The sequence below is a fragment of the Ranitomeya variabilis genome, chromosome 2 (assembly GCF_051348905.1).
Source record: "Ranitomeya variabilis isolate aRanVar5 chromosome 2, aRanVar5.hap1, whole genome shotgun sequence".
NCBI lineage: Eukaryota > Metazoa > Chordata > Amphibia > Anura > Dendrobatidae > Ranitomeya > Ranitomeya variabilis.
This window is the reverse complement of record NC_135233.1, coordinates 1,066,672,013-1,066,698,271: the sequence shown is the minus strand read 5'-3', so window position 1 is coordinate 1,066,698,271 and position 26,259 is coordinate 1,066,672,013.

Here is a 26,259-nt window from a genome sequence, read left to right as displayed (position 1 = left end):
GTTCTAACCAATTGTGTATTCATGTATAACCAATAGATATGAAAACAATAAAAAGACCAGTAAGACTATCAGCATTTGGTATAACTATAAAAAATATCATGAACTCGGAATAAATTGACAGTACTCATATTTTAGCCTTTTTAATGGCAATTTCTTTGCTGAACCCCCAATTTTTCGTGGTCGATCGATTAATATGTATTACAGTATGCGACTGATTTGCAAGTCGACTTGTCACATCTATGTTTGAAAATGCTACTGTTACCTCATCCGATGTTGCTTGATGGCTCTGCCTTAACACTGCTGGGTGATGTTTCAGTAAAACTTTAGTATAGCTGGGACTTGTCCCTCCAGCCAGTCACCAGGGCTGCCACTAGGTATTTCAGGGCCCCATACTGGCAACATTTTCGGGGTTCCTTTGAAACTCCACCCAGGCTCAAACCTTCTGCAGTCCCACCACCCTCTCTTGGAAAACTCCACTTCTGCACCACGTCCTCACAAAGCACACATTAACAGTTCCCATCACCAGATCACATTCATAGCCAGCAGCTTTTGTTTTGGTCAAAAGATTTTTTTAATCCGCCACCATGAAAAGGTGGGCTCTTTTGGCCGAGCTCTACTCTACTGTAGCTTAATAAACATTTGTTAAAATATCCAAAACAAGTGTAATGCCTGTTGCAGCGCAGAAGCACACAACCTCCACCAGTGCGGGTGAAGGAAAACAGGTACACTCCTAGTGAAAGCACAGAGCAGCACCCAGGAACCACTAGGTGGCGAAAAAGTATTCAGAAAAAGCTGGGTCAGCAACAGAGAGGGAAGGGAATGAGCAATACACGTGGTCAGAAAAAAGCCAAAGAAGTCAGAGCCGATGGAGAGCAGGAAAGCCAGAGACGCAAGACACAAAACAGGTCAGAGGACAAGCCGAGTCAAATACCAAGGGGTCGCAACATGGGAAGCGAGAGCTACCACGAGCAAAGTCACAGGGGAACACAGGAACGGGACCTAGGTAAATGGGCAGAGGATAAATCAGGGTATAACGGGGTCAGTTGCTCAAGCCAGAGACAGGAACTATAACTGACACTGCTTGCAGGTAACAGCAGACTAAAATAGAGACAGATCCCAAAATGGTCAAGGAAGATTAACCCCTGCATGACCATCCTGAGGAGAGAATAATCAGAAACATACCAACAATTTTAGGCATACGTTTAATTATTTTTAATTTTTAAAAAGACCAATAATATCACATACTAGGGACAAATACCACCTCACCACCATGACCGAATCACATATTACCACCACATGGTGACCAATAATACCCCATACAAGGAACAAATACCACCACGCCATGACCAGACTACATATTATCACCACATAGTGACCAAATAATACCACATACAAGGAAAAAATACTGCCACATCATGACCAGACCACATATTGCCACCATAGTGACCAACTAATAGCACATACAAAGAACAAATACCACCACACCATGACCAGATCACATATTACCACCACATAGTGACCGAATACTACAAGATTGATCATTAATAAAAAAAACACAATGCTGATGCCATTATACACAGGAGCCCTGTACGTAGCATACCATGTCCGTGTACAGGTAATACAGTGATCGCTAGTGACATACACAGGAGCTCTGTGTATAGTGTATAGTGTAACACCCCAGGTAACCGGTTGTTACAGTGGCATTGCTTTCCTCATGGGGAGAGTGATGTCAAGCTTGGAAGCAAGGAAGTATCTCTTTAACAGGTATTCACCACATACAGCACCATTCTGACTCCAGGCCAGAAAAAGGAGCTCTACACCTGACTTCAGAGGAGCTGCTCTATATGGTCGGGAGGAGGAGTCAGTTGCTAGGCAGTTGCTAGGCAGTTGGAGAGAGGCAGTTGGAGAGAGGAGAGCGAATAAAGAGGAAGAAAGGTTGGGGCCATGGAGATGAGTGATTCTGCGGCCCCTGGGAAGGAAACAGAAAGCAGAGCAGTCTGTAGGAGGGAAAAGAAGCACAGGAGAGTAAAGAGCTGGAGAGAGACTCTGCGATTGAGTTTCCTCCACACTGAGCGCAGAAAACCAAGGTTGTGGGGGTAACTTCATGCCCCAAGGCAGAAACTGGCGGACAGCAGATTGCAAGTTACTTGTCCACCATTGACACCCGAGGACACAGTAGCAGATAGAGCCCGGATCGTGATAGAGATCCTGTAAAAAGGCTCGAGTTACCTGTCATACGGGTAGTGTCCTACCAACAAGGGGGACAGAGAGGAAATGTAAGAACCTTGTGTGAGGCCTAAGGCAGCAAGGGACTACAACACCACAGCGCTAGAAGGAAGGCTTCCAACCCCACCTGGTTAGAGGGATTCCCAATTCGCTTCCAAGCCGGCTGGACCACATCAGCATCCGTGATCCTGTACCCTGGACTGTGGCTGCCTTAAACCAAGTAAAGAGGTAAAGAGACTGCAACTCTGTGTCCTCTGTTTCCTTACTACACCACCGACCACCATCTCCTCTACTACACCGTGAGCCCTGGGGACCTTGCTCCACCTTTGGGAAGTCAAACCATCTTAGCTGCCAGAACACCACCCCAGAGGACCCCTTTAAGCAGCGTCGGTTGTCCCTGACCAAAGGTGGCGTCACAAACTTATTATTTCAGAAACCCTTTTAAAGACCTTTCTTTTAACATGGGTTCCCAGGGCCATGGACGGGGTCACGGCCGCCGTGACAAATCCCTTTATGCACTGGACCTGGAACCGAGTACCCCACGGCCCTGGCGGGCGTACCAATAGTGGCAGTGTACAGGTAATTCACTGATCACCAGTGACATTGTACACACAAACACTGTATATAGTGTACAGGTAATAAAGTGATCACTAGTGACATTATACACAGGAGCTCTGTATACAGTGTCAGTGTACAGTTAATACAGTGATCACTAGTGACATTATACACAGGAGCTCTGTATATAGTGTCAGTGTACAGGTAATACAGTGATCACTAGTAACTTTATACAAAAGAGCTCTGTATATAGTATACAGTATATAGTGTCAGTGTACAGGTAACACACTGACTCACCAGTGATGTCTCTAGTTGAAGTCTTTCATCTTCGCTTTTCTTCTTCATCCAATTCAGACCGCCATCACTTCTTCCAGATAGGACTAATCTCTGCAGAATATAATACTGTACAGTTATCTAGAGCACATTCCTCAATTTTTCCCCAACCTCTACACTATGCCAGATGAAGAAAAGAAGCAATGGTGTCGCCCTGCACAGTAATAGGACCTCTCCTCCCCCTCATTGAAAACAATATCATAAAAATAATAATAAGTCTGCAGATGGCAGTAAGGGGCCCTCAGCTGAAGAATAGTGCAGTCAGGCCCAAACAGGACCATTTCCAAGAAGGATCCGGGGTCTACGACTGGGGTGGGAGCAGCTGAGATGGCGTTCCTGGCACCTTTACCTATTGGAAAAGAAAAAGGGGCTGGCAGGGAGCTGGTGATGCTGAAGGTACAGATGGGACACGAACTGTCTAAAGATGCTGTCCAGATGGCAGAAGAAACAAAAGTGGCTACCTAGACAAGTCCTGGGACCCGATAGCGAGAGATGCTCGGTGGGTAAAGGAAGTTATTAAAGAAACGGTGGAAGTGACAAATTTTAAAGGAGCTGCAGCAGCCAGGAGGAGGAAGCATGTCCAGCCGGATGACACGTGGCCTCTACAGAAAGCCGGAGGAACAGTGATGAGTCATCCTCCAGTGAGTGTTTGGGCCATAGTGCGGCCCACTATTCCAGCAGCAAGGAGTGAGGGTGGCCCCTTTAAGAAGAAAGTGTTGTGCCAGAGCTGGTGATGCTGAAGGTACAGATGAGACACTAACTGTCTAAAGATGCTGCCCGGATGGCAGAGAAAGGAAAGCACAAACAGAACAGAGTCTGGCTAGAGGTACGGCCGTGAACATCGAGAATAAAGATTGAGAAATGAGAAAGATACTAAAGTCTGCCCGTATGGCAGAGGAAGGGAAAGTACTGTATTACCCAGCATATGAGACGACCCCCAACTTTTCCATTTAAAATATAGAGTTTGGGATATTCTCGCCGTATAAGTCGGGGGTCATCTTATACGCCGGGTGTCGTCATATACGGCGTGTGCGGAGCTCTGAGGTCACCGCATATGGTGCAGGGAGCGGTCTCGGATGTTTCCAGGGTCTGGAGGAGAAGAGACTCTTTCAGGCCCTGGGATCCATATTCATGTAAAAAAAAGAATAAAAATAAAAAATAGGGATATACTTACCTTCTGATGACTTCCGGAGTTCTCCTGGCTCTCAGCGGTGCACACAGTGGCTTCCGTTCCCAGGGATGCATTGCGCAAAGCACCTTTGTGACGTCACGGTTGCGTTACCATGACATCATCTCAGGTCCCTGGGAACGGAAGCCGCCGTGTGCACCGCTGAGAGCCAGGAGAACTCCGGGGGCCGTCAGAAGGTAAGTATATCACTTTTTTATTTTTATTCTTTTTTTTACATGAATATGGATCCCAGGGAATGAAAGATAGTCTCCTCTCCTCCAGACCCTGGGACCTCCAGACCTCCAGACCGCTCTCTGCACCATTTGCGGCGACAGAGCTCCGCACACGCCATACCGGGCGTATAAGACGACCCCTGACTTTTTGAGAACATTTTCAGGGGATAAAAAGTCATCTTATACAATACAGGAAACGTTGCCCTGTGTGAACTGTGCTGCTGTTTTGAAAAATGCAGATAAGAAGATGTCTCTGTGTTTGAATTTTGCTGTCTGTGAGATGAATATGCTGCTGCCTAGTAAGGTTAAGCTGTTGGAAAAAGACCACAGTCTCTGAAGTGACTTGTGGAGCTCATGAATGCGAAGCCGGCATGGCAGCAGCTGAGGGGAATCTGACGGAGCCTGTGAGTGTGCTGTGGTGTATGCTGCACATGCAGTACAAGGGACTTTATTTATCTTTTCACGTACAAGGTGCCGGGGTGCTCACTGACTGTTGCTTAGTGAACTCACCCATGACTACCACCCTGTGCCACCTTTTTACAGCTTAACACTAGAGATGAGCAACTTTATTCCATGTGATTCAAATATGTGTTGAATTTTAAAATATTCAGTGGACAATGCGATTTGGAACAATTTTAGATTTGATGCACATAAACTGCCAATAAAAGTCTGCCATTTTACTTAAAGCAGAAGATTGCATCAGCAAGAGAAGGCTCACATGACCTTAGGAGTGATGGCATGGGCTTCCCCATAATGCCTTACAGCTACCACATCACATGGCATGGCACAGTTAATGAGGAGGGACTATAATAGCCAGCATAAAAGCTGAGGGAGGGAATATAGCAGCAGTTTTAGGCTGGGATCACACGTGCAAGAAACTCGCACGAGTCTCTCATCTCAATACGCGGCACTGCAGCCAGCACTCGGGACCGGAGCGCTCAGCTGCATGTATTTCTATGGAGCTGAGCACTCCGGAGTGCCGGGGGCAGTGCCAGGTATTGAGATGAGAGACTCGTGCAAGTTTCTCGCACGTGTGATCCCGGCCTTAAAGTGAATCTGGATAGTGAGAGGATGTCACATCTTAGCAATAGAAATATGGGAGGAAGTCTTGAACGACCGAATAAACACTACAGATAGCTGTTACCCATAATCATATATCTAGAGGTTGCTTGGATATCAAAAAGGTTTTGTTTGCGTTAGACCATGAAAGGGGCTCAGCATAGCTCTAGTGCACTCACAAATCTTTTCAGGGCAATTGGAGGCTTTGCGGTGTTTACGATTCATTGAAAATTCATGTCACCACACAGCCCAGTGAGTATCTGTAGCCCTATATACAGGCCACTCACTGATTCCAAGATTGTAGACACCCGTGATGCTAATTAGTGGACACACCGTGATCTAACATGTCCCTTTTGTCACGTTATTTTCAGGGCTACCATTGGAGCGCCCCCACTGCTGCAGGGCCGAGGGGTACCCGGTACCGGGCCTCTGTGTCTCAGTTCTGGGGTTGTCACGGTGGCTAGGCCCGGTCTGTGACCCTGCTGAGGGGCGTCCAGTGAAAGTTGAGAATGTGATGATGTTGTAGTGCGGTGTAGGTCGCGGTGAATAACGAGGACACCAGGTTGCAGTCTCTTTACCTCTTTGCTGAAGGCTTCAGGATGCTCAGTATGAAATACGGTTAACCGGGCTGCGTGAGTCCAGCCGATCCGATGGCACCTCCAGAGTTCCCTTTGCAGGTGGAAATCTGTGCCTACCTTCTAGCGCTTGTGTGTTGTAGTCCTTCCCTGCTGTGCTTACGGGATAGTCCTCACAACTGTTGTGTCTGTTTCTGAAGTTCCCTCACAACTCGATTACGATGTTCTGTTTCGTCCCCCCAGATGATATGGCTAGGATGCACCCGTATGACGGGTAGGCTCGGAGGTCTTCCGGGACCCTAGAGTCGCCCCTCTCCAGATGTTGCCCCCTGTGTCTGCTTAGGTGATTTTGGGTGAGACAGCCCGCCTATAACTGACTGTCCTGCCGTAGGTTTGAAGTAAGGCCTGGAGCTCAATACTTCCTCAGCGTTCCGGCCACCGGCTACGCGCCTCAGTAGGATGTTGCCTCGTCTTACAGCACGACTCCTACTGGTGTTTCTCCTTGTTGCGTTGATCTCGTTTCTCACTCAGCACAATAAACCTCGCTTCTTGTCCTTTCTTGGGGTACCGCCGCGATGAAGTGCAGGCGCGGTCCCGTAATGTTCTTTCTGTTCGCTAGGCCTCTGTCAGGATCCCACCCCTGACAGGGACCCCTCTGAATCTTCCCCTGCAACACCCTCTGCCACAGGATGTTGCCTGGTTCCAACCCAGTCAGCTTCTGTCTAACTTCCTATCTAACCCCCAGTTTTACCAGATTGTGAGGAGTGGCCTAATACATAGCACCCTTAGCTCCCCCTGGAGGCCAGACTGTGAAGTGTATTGGTGTCTGTGATACCTGGTCAGGTGAACTCCTTCAGTGCCATCAGATGTACCATAGCCCCCCTTAGCGGCGGAGCATCAGTACTGCAACGACCAGGACTCTGGGGCGCTGCACTCCCCCCCGGTTAAACCCAGTACTCCTGGAGTGGGAAGAAAACAACAATACATGTCAGCAAAAAGACATACAATTTTGAAATGCAATAACAAGTAAACTTTAAAAAGGCTTCCCTTTATGGGAGGTGAGGACACTTGAACGTTACAAACATGGTTAAATATTTTAAATAACATACCATAAATAACTTCTCTTACCCAACCGGGTATTCTACTTAGTGCAATTTCTGAACAATAATTTAACGTTGCCTTTAAGGACGTACACACTGAATCCACTAAAGACCTTCTTATAAAACACTATAAGGCTAATCAACTTTTCTTCATTTTCCACCTTTACATCTGCAGGACCGCCTGTCTATCTGCCCCAGGCCTACTGCCTCTCGCTCTATTGCAGGACCGCCCCTTCTCGCCCGGGCCTACTGCCTTTCTGCTACTATACACAGTATAGAACTTATCATCCTTCTCTCAGTTCAAGATCACTGAGCCATCTCGGTATGGCTCCTAGGAGGACTCACCGACTAACCCCATACGGGTTCACTTCCTGTCCTCATTCTCTAACACATTATTAAGCATTTCTTACAATTAACTAGCTAACTACATATAACTTCGACATGTAAGCATTATTCGACTTTAAGTGCTATTGGTGAACGTCCCCTTTAATAGGGGACCAAGTCTCTCGGAGGTAGTGCAACTTCTCAAGCTGCAAGTTCGTATACAGCAAGGACTCCGGTGCTGTTTCCAAGAAAAGTTTCTTCGCAAAGAGTCCTTTTCTTTGTAAAACCAGTAGAGGGCACCTTTAAGAAGGTGCAAACTATTTACAATACGTTTGTAATCATGCAGTGTTCATGATCCAGCAGTTCTTTTCAAATAGGGGGTTTAAAGGAGCAAAAAGGGAAAACAAAAGCAGAAATAAAAAGCAATAGGGATCCCGGGTAAACAAAGGGATCCCTTTAAGAATAACCCTAGACGGGTTTAAAGCAGCAAAAAGCAGGGAAACAAACAGTTAACTATTTACATGTTCAGGTTTCCGAGGTTTAGTTGGACGGCTTCCAGGGCTGCACCTGGCACTTAACCCCTCTTGGCTTGGGAAAAGTGAGGTCCAGGGTTACACCCAGTGCTGGACAAACGCCGTGAATCCGTCTTTCATGTACGGTTAAATCATGCGCAGCGATGGAGGTCTGCGCAGCTTGAGTATGGACATTTGCTGCAGCAGAGGTAGCGGCTGCTGCAAGATCAGTCACTGGAACGGAGTCAGCAGCTGTGGCACTAGCAGTCGCTGGAGTGGTGTCGGTCGTCAGAACAGGGTCGTCCTTCATACCTGCTTCAGATGCGGTCTCTCCGGTGCCAGTCTGCTCCGTCTCCACTGGGGTCTGGAATGCTGGTTGTGGGGCCTTGTGCTGTGACGTTGCCATCTCTGCTTGCAGCATCACGCTTTCCGGCAGGGCCTTGCTTTCCAGCTTCGGAGCGCTGGAACTTCTTTCCTGCTCCAGACCAGACGAGGCTGCCGACAGGCATCTGGCGAGGCTCCCGATGAAGATCTTCTTCCACCCGGCCTCAGTGCTCAGCTGCGTCCGCAGGAGTTGGTCGCTGAGCTCATCCACTCCGGCCTGCAGGAATTCAGCATCAGCGGTGGAGGCCTGGTTGCGGTGCCCCTCCGGGTGGCTGGGGGAGTCCTCTGCTCCGACCCCATACTCCGGCTCCCGGTGGCTCGCCATGGTGTCCTTCACGTGGCTGACTTCCTCTTTGTCCTTTTCCCGCTCTCTCCTTCGTGGGCGGTTTTGTTTTCTTTGTCTCTGCCCACCATTGAGAATCAGGAGGCGGATCTCGGCTGCTGACGGACACGTCCTCAAGGGGCCGAAATATTTAGACTGGGCGGCCATTGTCTTTCGCGCTCTTCAGCTTGTTCACGCCCACTTCCACGCCCTTCTTCTTGTCCTGCGCTCCTCGTGGCGCTGTAATGGCGGCGGTTTTGGCGGGAATCGGCAATGCACAGCCTTTGCAATAAGTCACAGTTCAAGCACAATAAATCACAGTTCCACGGCACACATGACCTGATTCTTCAGTCTTAAGTAGATCCTGTTCGTGACGCCAAGTTGGAGCGCCCCCACTGCCGCAGGGCCAAGGGGTACCCGGTACTGGGCCTCTGTGTCTCAGTTCTGGGGTTGTCACGGTGGCTAGGCCCAGTCCGTGACCCTGCTGAGGGGCGTCCAGTGAAAGTTGAGAATGTGATGATGTTGCATTGCGGTGCAGGTCGCGGTGAATAACGAGGACACCAGGTTGCAGTCTCTTTACCTCTTTACTGAAGGCTTCAGGATCCTCAGTCCGAAATACGGTTAACCGGGCTGCGTGAGTCCAGCCGGTCCGATGGCACCTCCAGAGTTCCCTTTGCAGGTGGAAATCTGTGCCTACCTTCTAGCTCTTGTGTGTTGTAGTCCTTCCCTGCTGTGCTTACGGGATAGTCCTCACAACTGTTGTGTCTGTTTCTGAAGTTCCCTCACAACTCGATTATGATGTTCTGTTTCGTCCCCCCAGATGATATGGCTAGGACGCACCTGTATGACGGGTAGGCTCGGAGGTCTTCCGGGACCCTAGAGTAGCCCCTCTCCAGATGTTGCCCCCTGTGTCTGCTTAGGCGATTTTGGGTGAGACAGCCCGCCTATAACTGACTGTCCTGCCGTAAGTTTGAAGTAAGGCCTGGAGCTCAATACTTCCTCGGCATTCCGGCCACCGGCTACGCGCCTCAGTAGGATGTTGCCTCGTCTTACAGCATGACTCCTACTGGTATTTCTCCTTGTTGCGTTGATCTCGTTTCTCACTCAGCACAATAAACCTCGCTTCTTGTCCTTTCTTGGGGTACCGCCGCGATTAAGTGCAGGCGCGGTCCCGTAACGTTCTTTCTGTTCACTAGGCCTCTGTCAGGATCCCACCCCTGACAGGGACCCCCCTGAATCTTCCCCTGCAACACCCTCTGCCACAGGATGTTGCCTGGTTCCAACCCAGTTAGCTTCTGTCTAACTTCCTATCTAACCCCCAGTTTTACCAGATTGTGAGGAGTGGCCTAATACATAGCACCTTTAGCTCCCCCTGGAGGCCAGACTGTGAAGTGTATTGGTGTCTGTGATACCTGGTCAGGTGAACTCCTTCAGTGCCATCAGACGTACCATAGCCCCCCCTTAGCGGCGGAGCATCAGTACTGCAACGACCAGGACTCTGGGGCGCTGAACCATCATTTCATGAGTTTTTAAAAAAAAAAAACATTCTGTGGAAGCATGGTTGAAAAGCAATGTCTGAATTTCATTTGTTCATTTTCATAATTTTTTTTATTTATTATTACTTTTGTCAGATTCAAGTTATTTCTGTGACCATTGTGGGTTTTTCTGTCATTAAACGAGGGGTACCAACAATTTTGACCGCGTGTGTATATGTCTAAAGGCTTGGACAGTGACACCAGCGCAAATGCTGGAAAGGCACCGACACAGGAGGTGAGTATACGCTTTTTTATTTTAGTGGAGCCAAACATGGAGAATTAGAAGGGGTTGTCCAAGTAGTGGACAATTCCTTTAATCTTGGCGTTTCATACACCAGTATTAATGACAGGCATGCGGGAGTAAGATGTGCCTAATTCAGTAAGAGGAGCACGCTACTTAATGAATTGGGAACATCGATTCATTAGCATGCGCCTCCAGGAAAAATATTTCTGGCGTACGTTACACCAGATCAACCAAGCAAAATGAAATCCTTTCACAGTCGCTTAGGAGGATTTGCAGAATTTTCTTTCATTTTACTTAATAGAATTTATACATGTTGGATTCTTCCTTATTAGTGATGAGCGAATATACTCGTTACTCGAGATTTCCCGAGCACGCCCGGGTGTCCCCCGAGTATTTTTTAGTGCTTGGAGATTTTGTTTTCATCACCGCAGCTGAATGATTTACATCTGTTAGCCAGCTTGATTACATGTGGGGATTCCCTAGCAACCAGGCAACCCCCACATGTACTCAGCCTGGCTAATAGCTGTAAATCATTCAGCGGCGGCTATGAAAACTAAATCTCAGAGCACTAAAAAATACTCGGAGGTCACCCGAGCGTGCTCGGGAAATCTCGAGTAACGAGTATATTCGCTCATCACTATTCCTTATATATTATGCATTTGTTATTATACTTGTTGTTAAGAATTTACAGTGTGTTATTTTTTGTTTGCCTACTTTTCCTTTTTTAACTTTTTACTTGTTTTTGATCTAGTACTCCTGAAGGATGGTGGAATGGATTAGCAATGATAAATAGTGATGATTGAATAGTGAAATATTCGGATTAGGGAAAATCGGCACAAATAATTTCCACTAGCCATGTATTCGTACCAAATAACGAATCCCATGCAAGTCAATGGGAAAGCTGAATATTTTTCTGCTGGACCCAACAAACAGGTCTGGGGGCCTGGGAAAAAAAGATGAAATAGATGGGAAAGAGCTAAAACTAAATGGGAACAGAATGGAGAAGATGCCTGCATGCCTTTCTGTCTCACATATGGTATCTGGGAATAATGTTGTCAGACTATTGTGTCGGTTCTATTTGGCTCCCCACTTTGGTAAGGGAAGATATATATCTTTGTACCGTGTTAGCCAGTAGATAGAAAAATATTTAGAATTGAGAGTCCTCAGTGGTGATGAAGAGACCTGTGTAGTCTCGAAAGCTTGCAATTTCTTACCATCTTTTCAGTTAGCCATTAAACGGTATCAACCACTGAGGACTCTCAATTCTAAATATTTTTCACTTTGGTAAGCATAATTTTAGCACCTTATTTGATCCTATTGCCCTTACAGGCTGGTAATGTTTACATGCACACAGGCACTTTGTAGCTTTATACCTAGGAGTCATTACATTGTCCATACATATTTATTTTATGTTCTGCACATAAGCACTTTAGAAATATAATGGAGTAATGGCAATTGAACTCAGATAATTTAAATGAGTTACATTACTTTTAGGGTTTTTGCAGTGATTGATTTATTTGGTACTTGTGTGGGTGTTTGAACTAGACCTGTTTATCCTCATCAATTTTTGAAATTATTGTTTGAATTTTGTATTATAAATAAACTATCTATCCTTATACATTCCTTTGTCTGTCCTGTCATTTGAATGGTTTGTTTTATATATGTTATAGTGGAATATGATTTTTTTTTGTGTAGAATGTATATGGACTAATATGTATACGGATTTTTAAAAAAACCTACCAAACCAAGGCAAAACATTTTTTTAAAGGGAAAAATGCTAAGAAATAAATTTTCCTTCATAATTACATGTATATAACGCAAAAAAAAAGCAAAATTATACCTCCCCTTTAGCATATGTTCACACGGAGGGTTTTGTCTTTAGTTTTTCCTTTAACATTTGGGAGCACTCTCACTCCTACATCTGGGAGGTCCCTCCCTCAAGCCAAATAGTTAGACAGATAGTGTAATACATATTTCCCATCCCTTTACAATGACATTTCAAACATGCCCATTTGAATTTTGGGCTTGCCCAACACCACCACCATGTCTACCGCCATGTCATTATGCGACCCTCACTTTTAATTTTCAGAGGGCCACCAGGTGCTGTGAAACCTGCATTTTGTGAGCTCCACAGTGCATTTTTGCCACCGGATCTCAGTTGAGCCACTATCATAGTGGGTGAAGCTGCTGCAATGTGAATATAATACAGGAGTTGAGGGAGCTGTATGATCAATGTCAGGAAATTGGATTCTACCAGACACCAAAAGCATTAGAATAAAATTCTGAATACAGTGTATGCAAGCGAGGGCCTGTATTGTGGTCAGTCTGTCAGGTCTGAAACCCATGTCAGGAACATGTACAAGCCTCATTTTGCTTGGAAGCAGCCTCCTCAAGGGAAAGAGACAGGAGTGCCATTGACCAAACTGCACAAGACCAAGCACTTCTTCTGGAAACTACTCAAGCAGGCAGAATGTAACTTTTCCATGATTTTGAGTAGCAATGGAGTAATTACAGGATATGTCACAGAGAGTGTTGAGGTCTGTGGAGTGTGGTGACAGGCCGTGCTACAGAGCTCAGATAAAGGCCTTAGCGTGCCAATGACCATGTTCCAATATGTGTAAGGCTGCGGCCTGAATAGGTCTGTTGAGCATATTAACCCAGTCTATTAGACATGCTTACAATATACAGAAACTGGCCAATACCCTGTATGAGGGTGGTGCTGTTATGGACAGTAAGGAACTCGCTGACACCCCTTACCATCCTCAAGGCAATGGAGCTTGTGAACGATTCAACAGAACCTTACTTCAAATGCTGAGAACGTTGGAGGAGGATAAGAAAGCGTGTTGGTCAGAGTACCTGCCAGAGTTTGTCTGGACCTACAACAGTCAGGTCCACTCCACCACGGGTTAAACCCCCTATCTACTGCTGTTTGGAAGAGCTGAACGAGAGATCTTTGAGCTGAATTTGGAACAGCCAGAGGAGCTGATGGAGCGAACTGTCACCTCATGGGTGAAAGAGCACTGGTAACGATTACAAACGATACGGCGGTTGGCGGGTCAGAAGCTGCAAGAAAAAGAACATATGGACCGTAAACCGAGTTACCGCTCCAACCCAGAGACCGAGTATTTGTCAGAGAGAAATGCACCAAGGGAAAACTAAGTGAGAGTTGGGAAGTACAGCCTTACAGAGTAATCGAGCGAGTGTATGCTAACGGCCCTGTCTACAAGGTGCAGATTGAGAGTGGGGCATCCGCTCCTAGAGTACTTCACATAAATATGCTGCGGCCCTGCCAGTCTGAGATCTGTTCTACGCCATTGTCACCTGAAGGCGCTACTCCACTTACTGAATCTGTCATGCCTGATGGTGAAATCGATGATGAGTGGTGGACCGTCCCTGACACAGTAGGGGGTCCTCAGCTGCACAGAGACAGTAATTCCATGGATGTACCAATACCGCCACGCGAGGACAAGACTAGACAAGAGCCCAGCATTTACATTGCATTGCTGTCATCAGTAGGACTTACAAAGTTGGAGGAAATCCAGCCCTTGTTCAATTTTAGAAGAGTCAGCCTGTCTGCATTTTTCTGTCGACAGACCTGTATGCCTATCCATTATGATTGCACATGCCGAACTAAAAACCCGCTCAGACAACACACTCGTGGCAGTGCATGGCAGCACCTCCAAAGCATACAAGGAGAGGACGGGCCAAGTGTGCAGCTTGGACAACCAATAGTTAAAGGGCACTGAAGGATCAGGAATGATGCTGGTATGGTCGCTTAAGTAGTCCTTCACCATGTTGGTCAACTTCTCCCTCGTCATAGTTACACTCACAGATAGCCCTTGCTGATGTGACTGTCTCATGAAAATGGCCCAGTTGGTGGACATTAACACCCCCTAAGTTGCACCTTGTGTTTGTGGCCCTCCTCTGTAATCCTTGTGGGTGAAAAGAGCTGGTACCTCTGCCACCAGAGGGTAATCTTTTGAGCAAGTCTTCCACTACGGCCCTCTGGCATGCATGCACTGAAAATAGCACATCTGCCTCTGACATGAGAAAATCAAATTTCTCCTTGTACTATGGGTCAAGAAAGATGCACAGTCAGTATTTCCTGGTGGACAAAATGTCTTTCACTTGAAGATCTTGGGAAAGGCATCTGAACATGAACTCTACCATGTGTGGTAGACAACAAAGAGTCAAACGTTCACAGGAACAGCCACTCTCTTCTACTTACAACGCATAGCCTCCTCCTCCTCTTCAGGCCATCCACGGTGGATAGGCATGAAGCTGGAATTGTGTTCCTCGTGTTCTTCGTCATGACCCAATGTGGCCTGAGGAAAATCTTGCTCCATAGCCACCTGATCGGCATTCAAAGCTTCCTCTTTCAGATTCTGCAAATGTTTTAATAGGCAGAGCAGTGGGATGGTTAAACTGATAACAGAGTCATCAGCACTCACCATCTTGGTGCAGTAGTCAAAGTTTTGAAGAACCTCACATTGGTCAGCGATCCACACCTACTTGGCAGTTGTTAGGTGTGGGGGCTGCATGTTACTCTGACGGGCATTGAGAAGCTGGAATTCAGAGACTGCCTTCTGCTTCTCACGAAGCTTTGCAAACATATGGAAGGTCGAAATCCAGCATGTGGGCAGGTCACAAATCATTCAGTGATGAGGCAAATGAAAGCACTGCTGCAGCGAAGCTAGACCGGCGAAAGCCTGAGATGACTTTCGGAAATATGTGCTGACACACATACCTTGGTAAGTAAGTCAGGCAAGTCAGGGTATGTTTTTAAAAACCGCTGTACAATCAAGTTCAGCACTTGGGCCATGCATGAAGGTGTACCAGCTTGCCGAGCTTTAAAGTTATGCCCATTATCTCACACAACCAGACCTGGTCGAAGGTTCAGTGCTGAGAGCTACTGATCAGTCTGTTCTTTTATCTCTTTCAACAACTCGGCTGAGTTGTGAACTTTATCACTTAAACAGATGAGCTTCAGCAGAGCATGCTCCTGCTTTGTCAAGGCAGCGCTGCAGATTTTCCAGGAGGGGCGTGATGGGGAGGCTAGTTCCGCTGAGGATGAGGAGGAGAAGGAGGAGAGACAGGGACTGGAATACGAGGAGACTGAAACTCTGATGGAAGTTGGGCCCACTATTCTTGGTGTGGGTAAGAAGTGTGATGTCCCAGACTCCATTAGATTAACTCAGTGTGCCATCAGGGAAATGTATCATCCCTGTCCACAAGAACTTGTCCACGTGCCTGTGGAAACTTTGTCTATAAGTGGGCACTTTATAGCTCAGGTCATTACAGACACTTTTTTTGCCTTTACATTTTTTATATATTAAAATGGTTTTAAAAGTGGAAATGTTTTTGATGCATTTTTCTTTCTAAATATATTTGCAATTTTATAAACTTTTTTTTTAGTCCCACTAAGTTCCCTATTTATCAGCTAGATTGCTCATGCAAGACACTGCAATACTCATGTGTTGCACTCAGTGTCGGATTGTGGTGCCAAGGACCCACCAGTAACATTGACATTGGGGCCCACTTTTCACCTGCATGCAAATATTACACTATCATCATTCTCAAATTTACCTATCTAATATACACTGTGTTCCAAATTATTATGCAGATTGGATTTAAGTGTGATAAAGATATAATTGTTTTGCTTTTCAAATAAACTCGTGGACGGTATTGTGTCTCAGGGCTCAATGTATCACTGAAATCAATCTTAAACACATGTGATAATTAGTTTTCCAGATGATTCTAATTAAAGGAAAACTACTTAAAAATGATGTTCCACATTATTAAGCAGATCACAGTTTTCAAGTAACATGGGAAAGAAAAAGGATCTCTCTGCTGCCGAAAAGCATCAAATAGTGCAATGCCTTGGAGAAGGGATGAAAACATTAGAAATTTCCTGAAAACTTAAGCGTGATCATCGTAGTGTTAAGAGATTTGTGGCTGTATCTGAGCACAGATGTGTTTATGCTGATAAAGGCATAATGAGGAAGATTTCCCCCAGGCAAGTTCATCGGATTAAGAGAGCAGCTGCTAAAAAGCCATTACAAAGCAGCAAACAGATATTTGAAGCTGCTGGTGCCTCTGGAGTCCCTCGAACCTCAAGGTGTAGGCTCCTTCAAAGGCTTGCTGTGGTGCATAAACCTACTATTCAGCCACCCTTAAACAGTGTTCACAAGCAGAAATGGTTGCATTGGGCCCACACATACATGAAGATTAATTTCCAAACAGTCTTGTTTACTGATAAGCGTTGAGCAACCCTGGATGGTCCAGATGGATGGAGTAGTGGATGGTTGGTGGATGGCACCATGTCTCAACAAGGCTGCAACGTCAGCAAAGAGGTGGAGGAGTCATATTTTTTTTTGCAGGAATCATGGAGAAACAGCTGGTAGGGTCCTTTAAGGTTCCTGAAGGTGTGAAAATGACCTCTGCAAAGTATACTGTATAGAGTTTCTGACTGACAACTTTCCTCCATGGTATAAAAAGGAGAAACGAGCCTTCAGGAGAAAAATCATCTTCATGCATGACAATGCACCATCTCATGCTCCAAAGAATACCTCATTGGCTGCTATGGGCATAAAAGGAGATAAACTCATGGTGTGGCCACCATCTTCCCCTGACCTCAACCCTATAGAGAACCTTTGGAGTATCATCAAGCAAAAGATCTAGGAGTGTGGGAGGCAGTTCACATCAAACCAGCAGCTCAGGGAGGGAAGAAATACAAGCAGAAACTCTCCAAAAACGCACAAGTTCAATGGATGCAAGAATTCTGAAGGTGATATCAAAGAAGGGTTCCTATATTAACACATAACTTGGCCTGTTAGGATGTTTTGGAGCTAAATAGATTTTTTATTCAGTTAATGTGACCTCCTAATGCTGCTAATTCCACAAATGAGTATTTTCAGTTCTTTAAAACATATCAAATGTTTAGAAATTCTACTGTGCCTAATAATTTGGAACAGTGCATTTTAAGTTTTTATTAATTTTGGAGATTATACTGTTATCATTGGGAGGTTTCTTCAATAAAATTCGATGTATACTCTAACAGGTGATTACTTTTATTAGACTGACTGTCATTTGCACCAACCATTTAGGAAAATCTGATAAAAATGTCAGTTGCATAATAATTTGGAACATCTAATATATAAAGCTGAATGTGTGTATGTGTGTGTGTGTGTGTATGTGTGTATGTCCGGGATTGGCATCTGAACCGTCGCAGCTACAGCCACAAAATTTTTCACAGTCACACGTCTGGACCCCGAGAGCATCATAGGCTATGTTGTGAGGTGAAATTTTAACCCTGCGCTTTCCAATTCACCAAACAATTTTGCCCCTATCTACATAATGGGGAAAAAGTGAAAGGAAAAGTGTTGGAGGCGTCGCAGCTACAGGCACAAAATTTTGCACAGTCACACGTCTGGACCCCGAGAGCGTCAAATGTTGTGAATTCTGTTTGTGGGCTCCCCCGGTGGTGTTTTATGGTAGTGCCACTTATTTGCCTTCTTCTATCCCTGATCACCTGTTGCCACCCATTAGGGGAGTTTCCTATTTAAGGCTGCTTGGCTGTTAGTCCTATGCCGGCCAACAATGTATCAGTAGCATTCTGTTGCATTCTCCTGCCTCAAGTTCCTGTTCAGCTAAGTTGAATTTTGTTTCTAGTTTATGCTATTTCTTGTCCAGCTTGCTGCAATGTGACTCTCTGTAGCTGAAGCTCTTGTGGACTGAAATTGCCACTCCAGTGGCATGAGTTGTCACTGGAGTTTTAAAGTAATTTCAGGATGGTGTTTTTGAGTAGTGTTTTGAAGTTGACCGTGAAGTAACTCTTTCCTATCCTTCTGCTATCTAGAAAGCGGACCTCACTGTGCTAAATCTGCTGTTCATCCTACGTATGTCATTTCCTCTGAACTCACCGTCAATATCTGTGGGGGGCTGCTATCTCCTTTTGGGGTTCATCTCTGGAGGTAAGGCAGGCCTGTATATTCCTCTGATAGGGGTAGTTAGATCTCCGGCTGGCGCGTGGTGTCTAGGGCATCGTAGGAACACTCCCCGGCTACTTCCAGTGTTGTGTCAGGTTCAGGTCACGGTCAACTTTAGTTTCCATCACCCGAGAGCTAGTCCGTTTTGTTATTTTTATTTCCCTGCCATTGGGGTAATCATGACAGTCAAAGCTATGTTGTGAGGTGAAATTTTAACCCCGCGCTTTCCAATTCACCAAACAATTTTGCCCCTATCTACATAATGGGGAAAAAATGAAAGGAAAAGTGTTGGAGGCAAATTAACAGCTGCCAGATGTGAACAAGGGGGACTTAAAGAATGAGAGCGATGGCGCCAAAGAGTATATACTGTACAGTTGCTAAGGTGGGGCCCCGACATGGGATAATCACCACACCACCACGGGGATATGAACACACACACAAAATGCGCCACACACTACCACGTGCTCGAACACATATACCACCCTCAGCGCACATTTCACCACACATACACCAACCTCGCCACATAAAAGTCGAAACACAAAAGTCGCCACTCAAAACTCACCACGCGCAAAACTCTCCACATGCAAAACTCGCCACATGTGCAAAACTCACCTCATGGAAAACTCGCCACACGCAAAACTTGCACACGCGGAAAAATTGCCACATGCACAAAATTTGCAACACATGCAAAAGTTGCCTCACACAAAACTTGCACATACTCAAAAGGCACCACACATAAAACTCGCCACACGCAAAACTCGCCATGCGCAAAACTTGCTGCACACAACTTGCTACACTAACCTGTCACATGCAACTCGACACACAAAAAGTTGCTACACGCATGTCTCCACACAAAACTCATCTCACAAAAGTCGCTACATGCATGTCGCCTGTTGTGGATTCTGTTTGTGGGCTCCCTCTGGTGGTTACTGCTGGTACTGGGTGACTTTGGTGGGTTGCGGCCTTTGGTTTCCACCTGTCCATCAGAGGCTGGGTGTTTCCTATTTTACCTGGCCTTTCTGTCATTTCCTTGCCGGCTATCAATGTATTCAGATGTGCTCTGTTTGGTTCCTGCCTACCTGCTCCCAGATCTTTCAGGATAAGCTAAGTGCTGATTTTCAGTTGTTTGGTTTTTTGTCCAGCTTGCTTATTATGTCTGTCTATGCTAGCTGGTAGCTCTAGTGGACTGAGGTTCTCCCCATGTGCCATGAGTTGGCACATGGGTTCTTGTAATCTCAGGATGGTATTTTTGATTAGGGTTTTTTGCTGACCGCTCAGTCCCCTTTTGTATCTTTCTGCTTTCTAGTTTACAGCGGGCCTCTATTTGCTAAAGCTATATATATCATCTCTATGTGTGTGCCTTCCTCTCATTTCACCGTCAATACATGTGAGGGGGCAACTATACCTTTTGGGGTTCGTTCCTCTGGAGGCAAGTGAGGTCTTTATTTTCTCTGCAGTACTAGTTAGCTCTTAGGCTGGTGCGTGGCGTCTAGAACCAACGTAGGCACGCTCCCTGGCTATCTCTAGTTGCGTTTGTCAGGCGTAGGGCAGCGGTCAGCCCAGGTTCCATCACCCTAGAGCTCGTCCGTTATATATTTGTACCTTGCTTGTCCTGTGCTATCCCTAGCCATTGGGATTCATGACAGTATAGCCGGCCCACAAAGTGTTAATTGTTTGGGCTGAAGCAGGAGAATAAGAAGTGTTTAAGGGAAATTTTTTTTTTTTTTTTCCCTTCAGAGTTTTGCTGCCTAGCCCTTAATTGCTGTCTAGCTGCTTCTTACCTCCTCTTAACCCTTGAATGGCTCTGATCTTAGCTGTTTAACATGGATGTCCAGAGTTTGGCTTCCAGCCTGAGTAATCTCGCGGCAAAAGTTCAAAACATACAGGATTTTGTTGTTCACACTCCCATGTCTGAACCTAGAATTCCTATTCCAGAGTTCTTCTCTGGAGATAGATCTACCTTCCTGAATTTCAGGAACAATTGTAAATTGTTTCTTTCTTTAAAATCTCGCTCCTCTGGAGACCCTGCTCAACAGGTCAAGATTGTAATATCTTTCATGCGGGGCGACCTTCAGAACTGGGCATTTGCATTGGCACCAGGGGATCCTGCATTGCTCAGTGTGGATGCGTTTTTTCTGGCATTGGGATTGCTCTATGAGGATTCCAACCTGGAGATTCAGGCTGAAAAGGCTTTGTTAGCCCTCTCTCAGGGGCATGATGAAGCGGAAATATATTGTCAAAAATTTCGGAAATGGTCGGTGCTTACTCAGTGGAATGAGTGCGCCCTGGCTGCAAACTTCAGAAATGGTCTTTCTGAGGCCATTAAGGATATTATGGTGGGGTTCCCTACGCCTACAGGTCTGAATGAGTCTATGGCTATGGCCATACAGATTGATCGGCGTTTGCGGGAGCGCAAACCCGTGCACCAGTTGGCGGTGTCTTCTGAACAGGCACCTGAGACTATGCAATGTGATAGAATTCAGTCCAGAAGTGAACGGCAAAATTATAGGCGGAAAAATGGATTGTGTTTTTATTGTGGTGATTCGGCTCATGTTATATCAGCATGCTCTGAACGCACAAAAAAGCTTGATAAATCTTTTGCCATTGGTACTCTGCAGCCTAAGTTCATTTTGTCTGTGACTCTGATTTTTTCACTGTCTTCCATTTCCGTTGATGCCTATGTGGATTCGGGCGCTGCCCTGAGTCTTATGGATTGGTCATTTGCTAAACGCTGCGGTTTTAGTCTGGAGCCTCTGGAAGTTCCTATTCCTCTGAAGGGAATTGACTCTACACCATTGGCTATGAATAAACCGCAGTATTGGACACAAGTGACCATGCGCATGACTCCCGTTCATCAGGAGGTGATTCGCTTCCTTGTACTGTATAATTTACATGATGTACTAGTGCTGGGGCTGCCATGGTTACAAACTCATAATCCTGTCCTGGACTGGAAAACAATGTCTGTGTTAAGCTGGGGATGTCAGGGGGTTCATGATCATGCAGCTCCGATTTCAATCGCTTCATCTACTCCTTCTGAGATCCCTGAGTTTTTGTCTGACTATAGGGATGTTTTTGAGGAGCCTAAGCTCAATTCGCTCCCTCCTCATAGAGATTGTGACTGTGCTATAGAATTGATTCCTGGCAGTAAGTTCCCTAAGGGTCGTTTATTTAATCTGTCACTGCCAGAGCATACTGCTATGCGGAATTATATTAAGGAGTCCTTGGAAAAGGGACATATTTGTCCATCTTCGTCCCCTCTGGGAGCAGGTTTTTTTTTCGTGGCAAAAAAAGATGGTTCCCTGAGGCCTTGTATAGATTATCGCCTTCTGAATAAGATTACAGTCAAATATCAGTATCCATTGCCATTATTGACTGACTTGTTTGCTCGCATTAAGGGGGCTAGGTGGTTCACTAAGATAGATCTTCGCGGTGCGTATAATCTGGTGCGGATAAAACAAGGTGATGAGTGGAAAACCGCATTTAATACGCCTGAGGGCCATTTTGAGTATTTGGTAATGCCTTTTGGACTCTCCAATGCTCCGTCAGTCTTTCAGTCCTTTATGCACAATATTTTCCGTGAATATCTGGATAAGTTTATGATTGTGTATTTGGATGATATTTTGGTGTTTTCTGATGACTGGGAGTCTCATGTTCTACAGGTCAGGAAGGTGTTTCAGGTTCTGCGGGCCAATTCTCTGTTTGTGAAGGGCTCAAAGTGTCTCTTCGGAGTCCAGAAGATTTCTTTTTTGGGGTACATTTTTTCTCCTTCTACTATTGAGATGGATCCCGTCAAGGTTCAGGCAATTTGTGACTGGACACAACCTACATCTGTTAAGAGCCTACAGAAGTTCTTGGGGTTTGCTAATTTTTATCGTCGGTTTATTGCAAATTTTTCCAGTATTGTTAAACCTTTGACTGATTTGACTAAAAAGGGTGCTGATGTTGCTAATTGGTCTCCTGCGGCTGTGGGGGCCTTTCAGGAACTTAAGCGCCGGTTTTCTTCTGCTCCTGTGTTGTGTCAACCAGATGTTTCGCTTCCTTTTCAGGTTGAGGTTGATGCTTCCGAGATTGGAGCGGGGGCGGTTTTGTCACAGAGAAGTTCTAATGGCTCGGTGATGAAGCCATGTGCGTTCTTCTCTAGAAAATTCTCGCCCGCCGAGCGCAATTATGATGTGGGTAATCGGGAGCTTTTGGCCATGAAGTGGGCATTTGAGGAGTGGCGTCATTGGCTTGAGGGTGCTAAACATCGTGTGGTGGTCTTGACTGATCACAAGAATCTCATTTACCTTGAGTCTGCCAGGCGTTTGAATCCTAGACAGGCTCGTTGGTCGTTGTTTTTTTCTCGTTTCAATTTCGTGGTTTCATACCTGCCAGGTTCAAAGAATATGAAGGCAGATGCTCTTTCCAGGAGTTTTGTGCCTGACTCTCCTGGAGATTCTGGGCCTACTGGTATCCTTAGGGATGGGGTAATATTGTCTGCCGTATCCCCAGACTTGCGACGTGCATTGCAGGAGTTTCAGGTGGATAAACCGGATCGTTGTCCACCAGAAAGACTGTTTGTTCCGGATGATTGGACCAGTAGAGTCATCTCCGAGGTCCATTCTTCTGTGTTGGCTGGTCATCCTGGAATATTTGGTACTAGAGACTTGGTGGCCAGGTCTTTTTGGTGGCCTTCCTTGTCTAGGGATGTGCGTACCTTTGTGCAGTCTTGTGAAGTGTGTGCTCGAGCTAAGCCTTGCTGTTCTCGGGCCAGTGGGTTGTTGTTATCCTTGCCCATCCCGAAGAGGCCTTGGACGCACATTTCCATGGATTTTATTTCTGATCTCCCGGTTTCACAGAAAATGTCCGTTATCTGGGTTGTGTGTGACCGCTTTTCTAAGATGGTGCATTTGGTGCCCTTGCCTAAGTTACCTTCCTCCTCTGAGTTGGTCCCTTTATTTTTTCAGAACGTGGTTCGTTTGCATGGGATTCCGGAGAATATCGTTTCTGACAGGGGATCCCAGTTTGTGTCTAGATTTTGGCGGACATTTTGTGCCAAGATGGGCATTGATTTGTCTTTCTCGTCTGCATTCCATCCTCAGACGAATGGCCAGACGGAGCGAACTAATCAGACCTTGGAAACTTATTTGAGGTGTTTTGTTTCTGCTGACCAAGATGACTGGGTTGCTTTTTTGCCACTGGCCGAATTTGCTCTTAATAATCGGGCTAGTTCTGCCACGTTGGTCTCTCCTTTTTTTTGTAATTCGGGATTTCATCCTCGTTTTTCCTCTGGTCAGGTGGAGTCTTCGGATTGTCCTGGAGTGGACGTGGTGGTGGACAGGCTACATCAAATTTGGAATCAGGTGGTGGACAATTTGAAGTTATCTCAGGAGAAGACTCAGCAGTTTGCTAATCGCCGTCGCCGCGTGGGTCCCCGACTTCTTGTTGGGGATTTGGTGTGGTTGTCTTCTCGTTTTGTCCCTATGAAGGTCTCTTCTCCTAAGTTCAAGCCTCGGTTCATCGGTCCTTATAGGATCTCGGAGATTCTTAACCCTGTATCTTTTCGTTTGGATCTCCCAGCATCGTTTGCTATTCATAATGTGTTCCATCGGTCGTTGTTGCGGAGGTATGAGGTGCCCGTTGTTCCTTCGGTTGAGCCTCCTGCTCCGGTGCTGGTGGAGGGATAATTGGAGTATGTTGTTGAGAAGATCTTGGATTCTCGTGTTTCCAGACGCAAACTCCAGTATTTGGTTAAGTGGAAGGGTTATGGTCAGGAGGATAATTCCTGGGTGGTCGCCTCCGATGTTCATGCGACTGATTTGGTCCGCGCCTTCCATAGAGCTCACCCTGATTGCCCTGGGGGTTCTCGTGAGGGTTCGGTGACCCCTCCTCAAGGGGGGGGTACTGTTGTGGATTCTGTTTGTGGGCTCCCTCTGGTGGTTACTGCTGGTACTGGGTGACTTTGGTGGGTTGCGGCCTTTGGTTTCCACCTGTCCATCAGAGGCTGGGTGTTTCCTATTTTACCTGGCCTTTCTGTCATTTCCTTGCCGGCTATCAATGTATTCAGATGTGCTCTGTTTTGTTCCTGCCTACCTGCTCCCAGATCTTTCAGGATAAGCTAAGTGCTGATTTTCAGTTGTTTGTTTTTTTTGTCCAGCTTGCTTATTATGTCTCTATGCTAGCTGGTAGCTCTAGTGGACTGAGGTTCTCCCCATGTGCCATGAGTTGGCACATGGGTTCTTGTAATCTCAGGATGGTTTTTTTGATTAGGGTTTTTTGCTGACCGCTCAGACCCCTTTTGTATCGTTCTGCTTTCTAGTTTACAGCGGGCCTCTATTTGCTAAACCTATATATATCATCTCTATGTGTGTGCCTTCCTCTCATTTCACCGTCAATACATGTGGGGGGCAACTATACCTTTTGGGGTTCGTTCCTCTGGAGGCAAGTGAGGTCTTTATTTTCTCTGCAGTACTAGTTAGCTCTTAGGCTGGTGCGTGGCGTCTAGAACCAACGTAGGCACGCTCCCTGGCTATCTCTAGTTGCGTTTGTCAGGCGTAGGGCAGCGGTCAGCCCAGGTTCCATCACCCTAGAGCTCGTCCGTTATATATTTGTACCTTGCTTGTCCTGTGCTATCCCTAGCCATTGGGATTCATGACAGTCGCCACACGCAACTCAACACACACAACTTGACACACGAAACTCGCCCTAAAACACACACAAGTCTGGTATTATCCTTCAAAAATAAAAATCTGATTAATAAGCAGACAAACTACAAGAGCAACAAATGTACCATATAGGAATCCGGCAGCTGTCAGTCACATGACCAGTCTATTATGTGTATGTGTGAGCTAATATATACTGCCAGGGGGTGGGCTTACTGTTGGCTGGGGATTTATCAGGCTGCCAATTTAGCTTACAAATACTGAGGTAAAAATACTGACCAAATAACGTGTGAACGAGGTCTAATACAGGAGGAGATGACATACAGATATATACTATATACAGGAGGAGATGACACACAGGTATATACTATTTACAGGGGAGATGACACACAGGTATATACTATATACAGGAGGAGATGACACACAGTTATATACTATATACAGGAGAGATGACGCACAGGTATATACTATATAGAGGAGGAGATGACATACAGGTACATACTACATACAGGAGGAGATGACATACAGGTACATACTATATACAGGAGGAGATGACAGACAGGTATATACTATATACAGGAGCAGATTACCTACAGGTATATAGTATATACAGGAGGAGATGACATACAGGTATATGCTATGTATAGGAGGAGATGACATACAGGTATATACTATATACAGGAGGAGATGACACACAGATATATACTATATATAGGTGAGATGACACACAGGTATATACTATATACAGGAGGAGATTACATGCAGGTATATACTATATATAGGAGGAGATGAGATACAGGTATATACTATATACAGGGGAGATGACACACAGCAGGTATATACTATATACAGGGGAGATGACATACAGGTATATACTATATACAGGAGATGACATACAGGTGTATACTATATATAAGGGAGATGACAAACATGTATATACTGAGGTGAAAATGAGAGGTGTGAGGTGAAAATGAAAAGGTGTGAGTGCAAAATGAGAGGAGTGAGGGAAAATAGTGGAGTGATCGGAAAATGACAGATGTGAGATCGAAATGACAAGTGT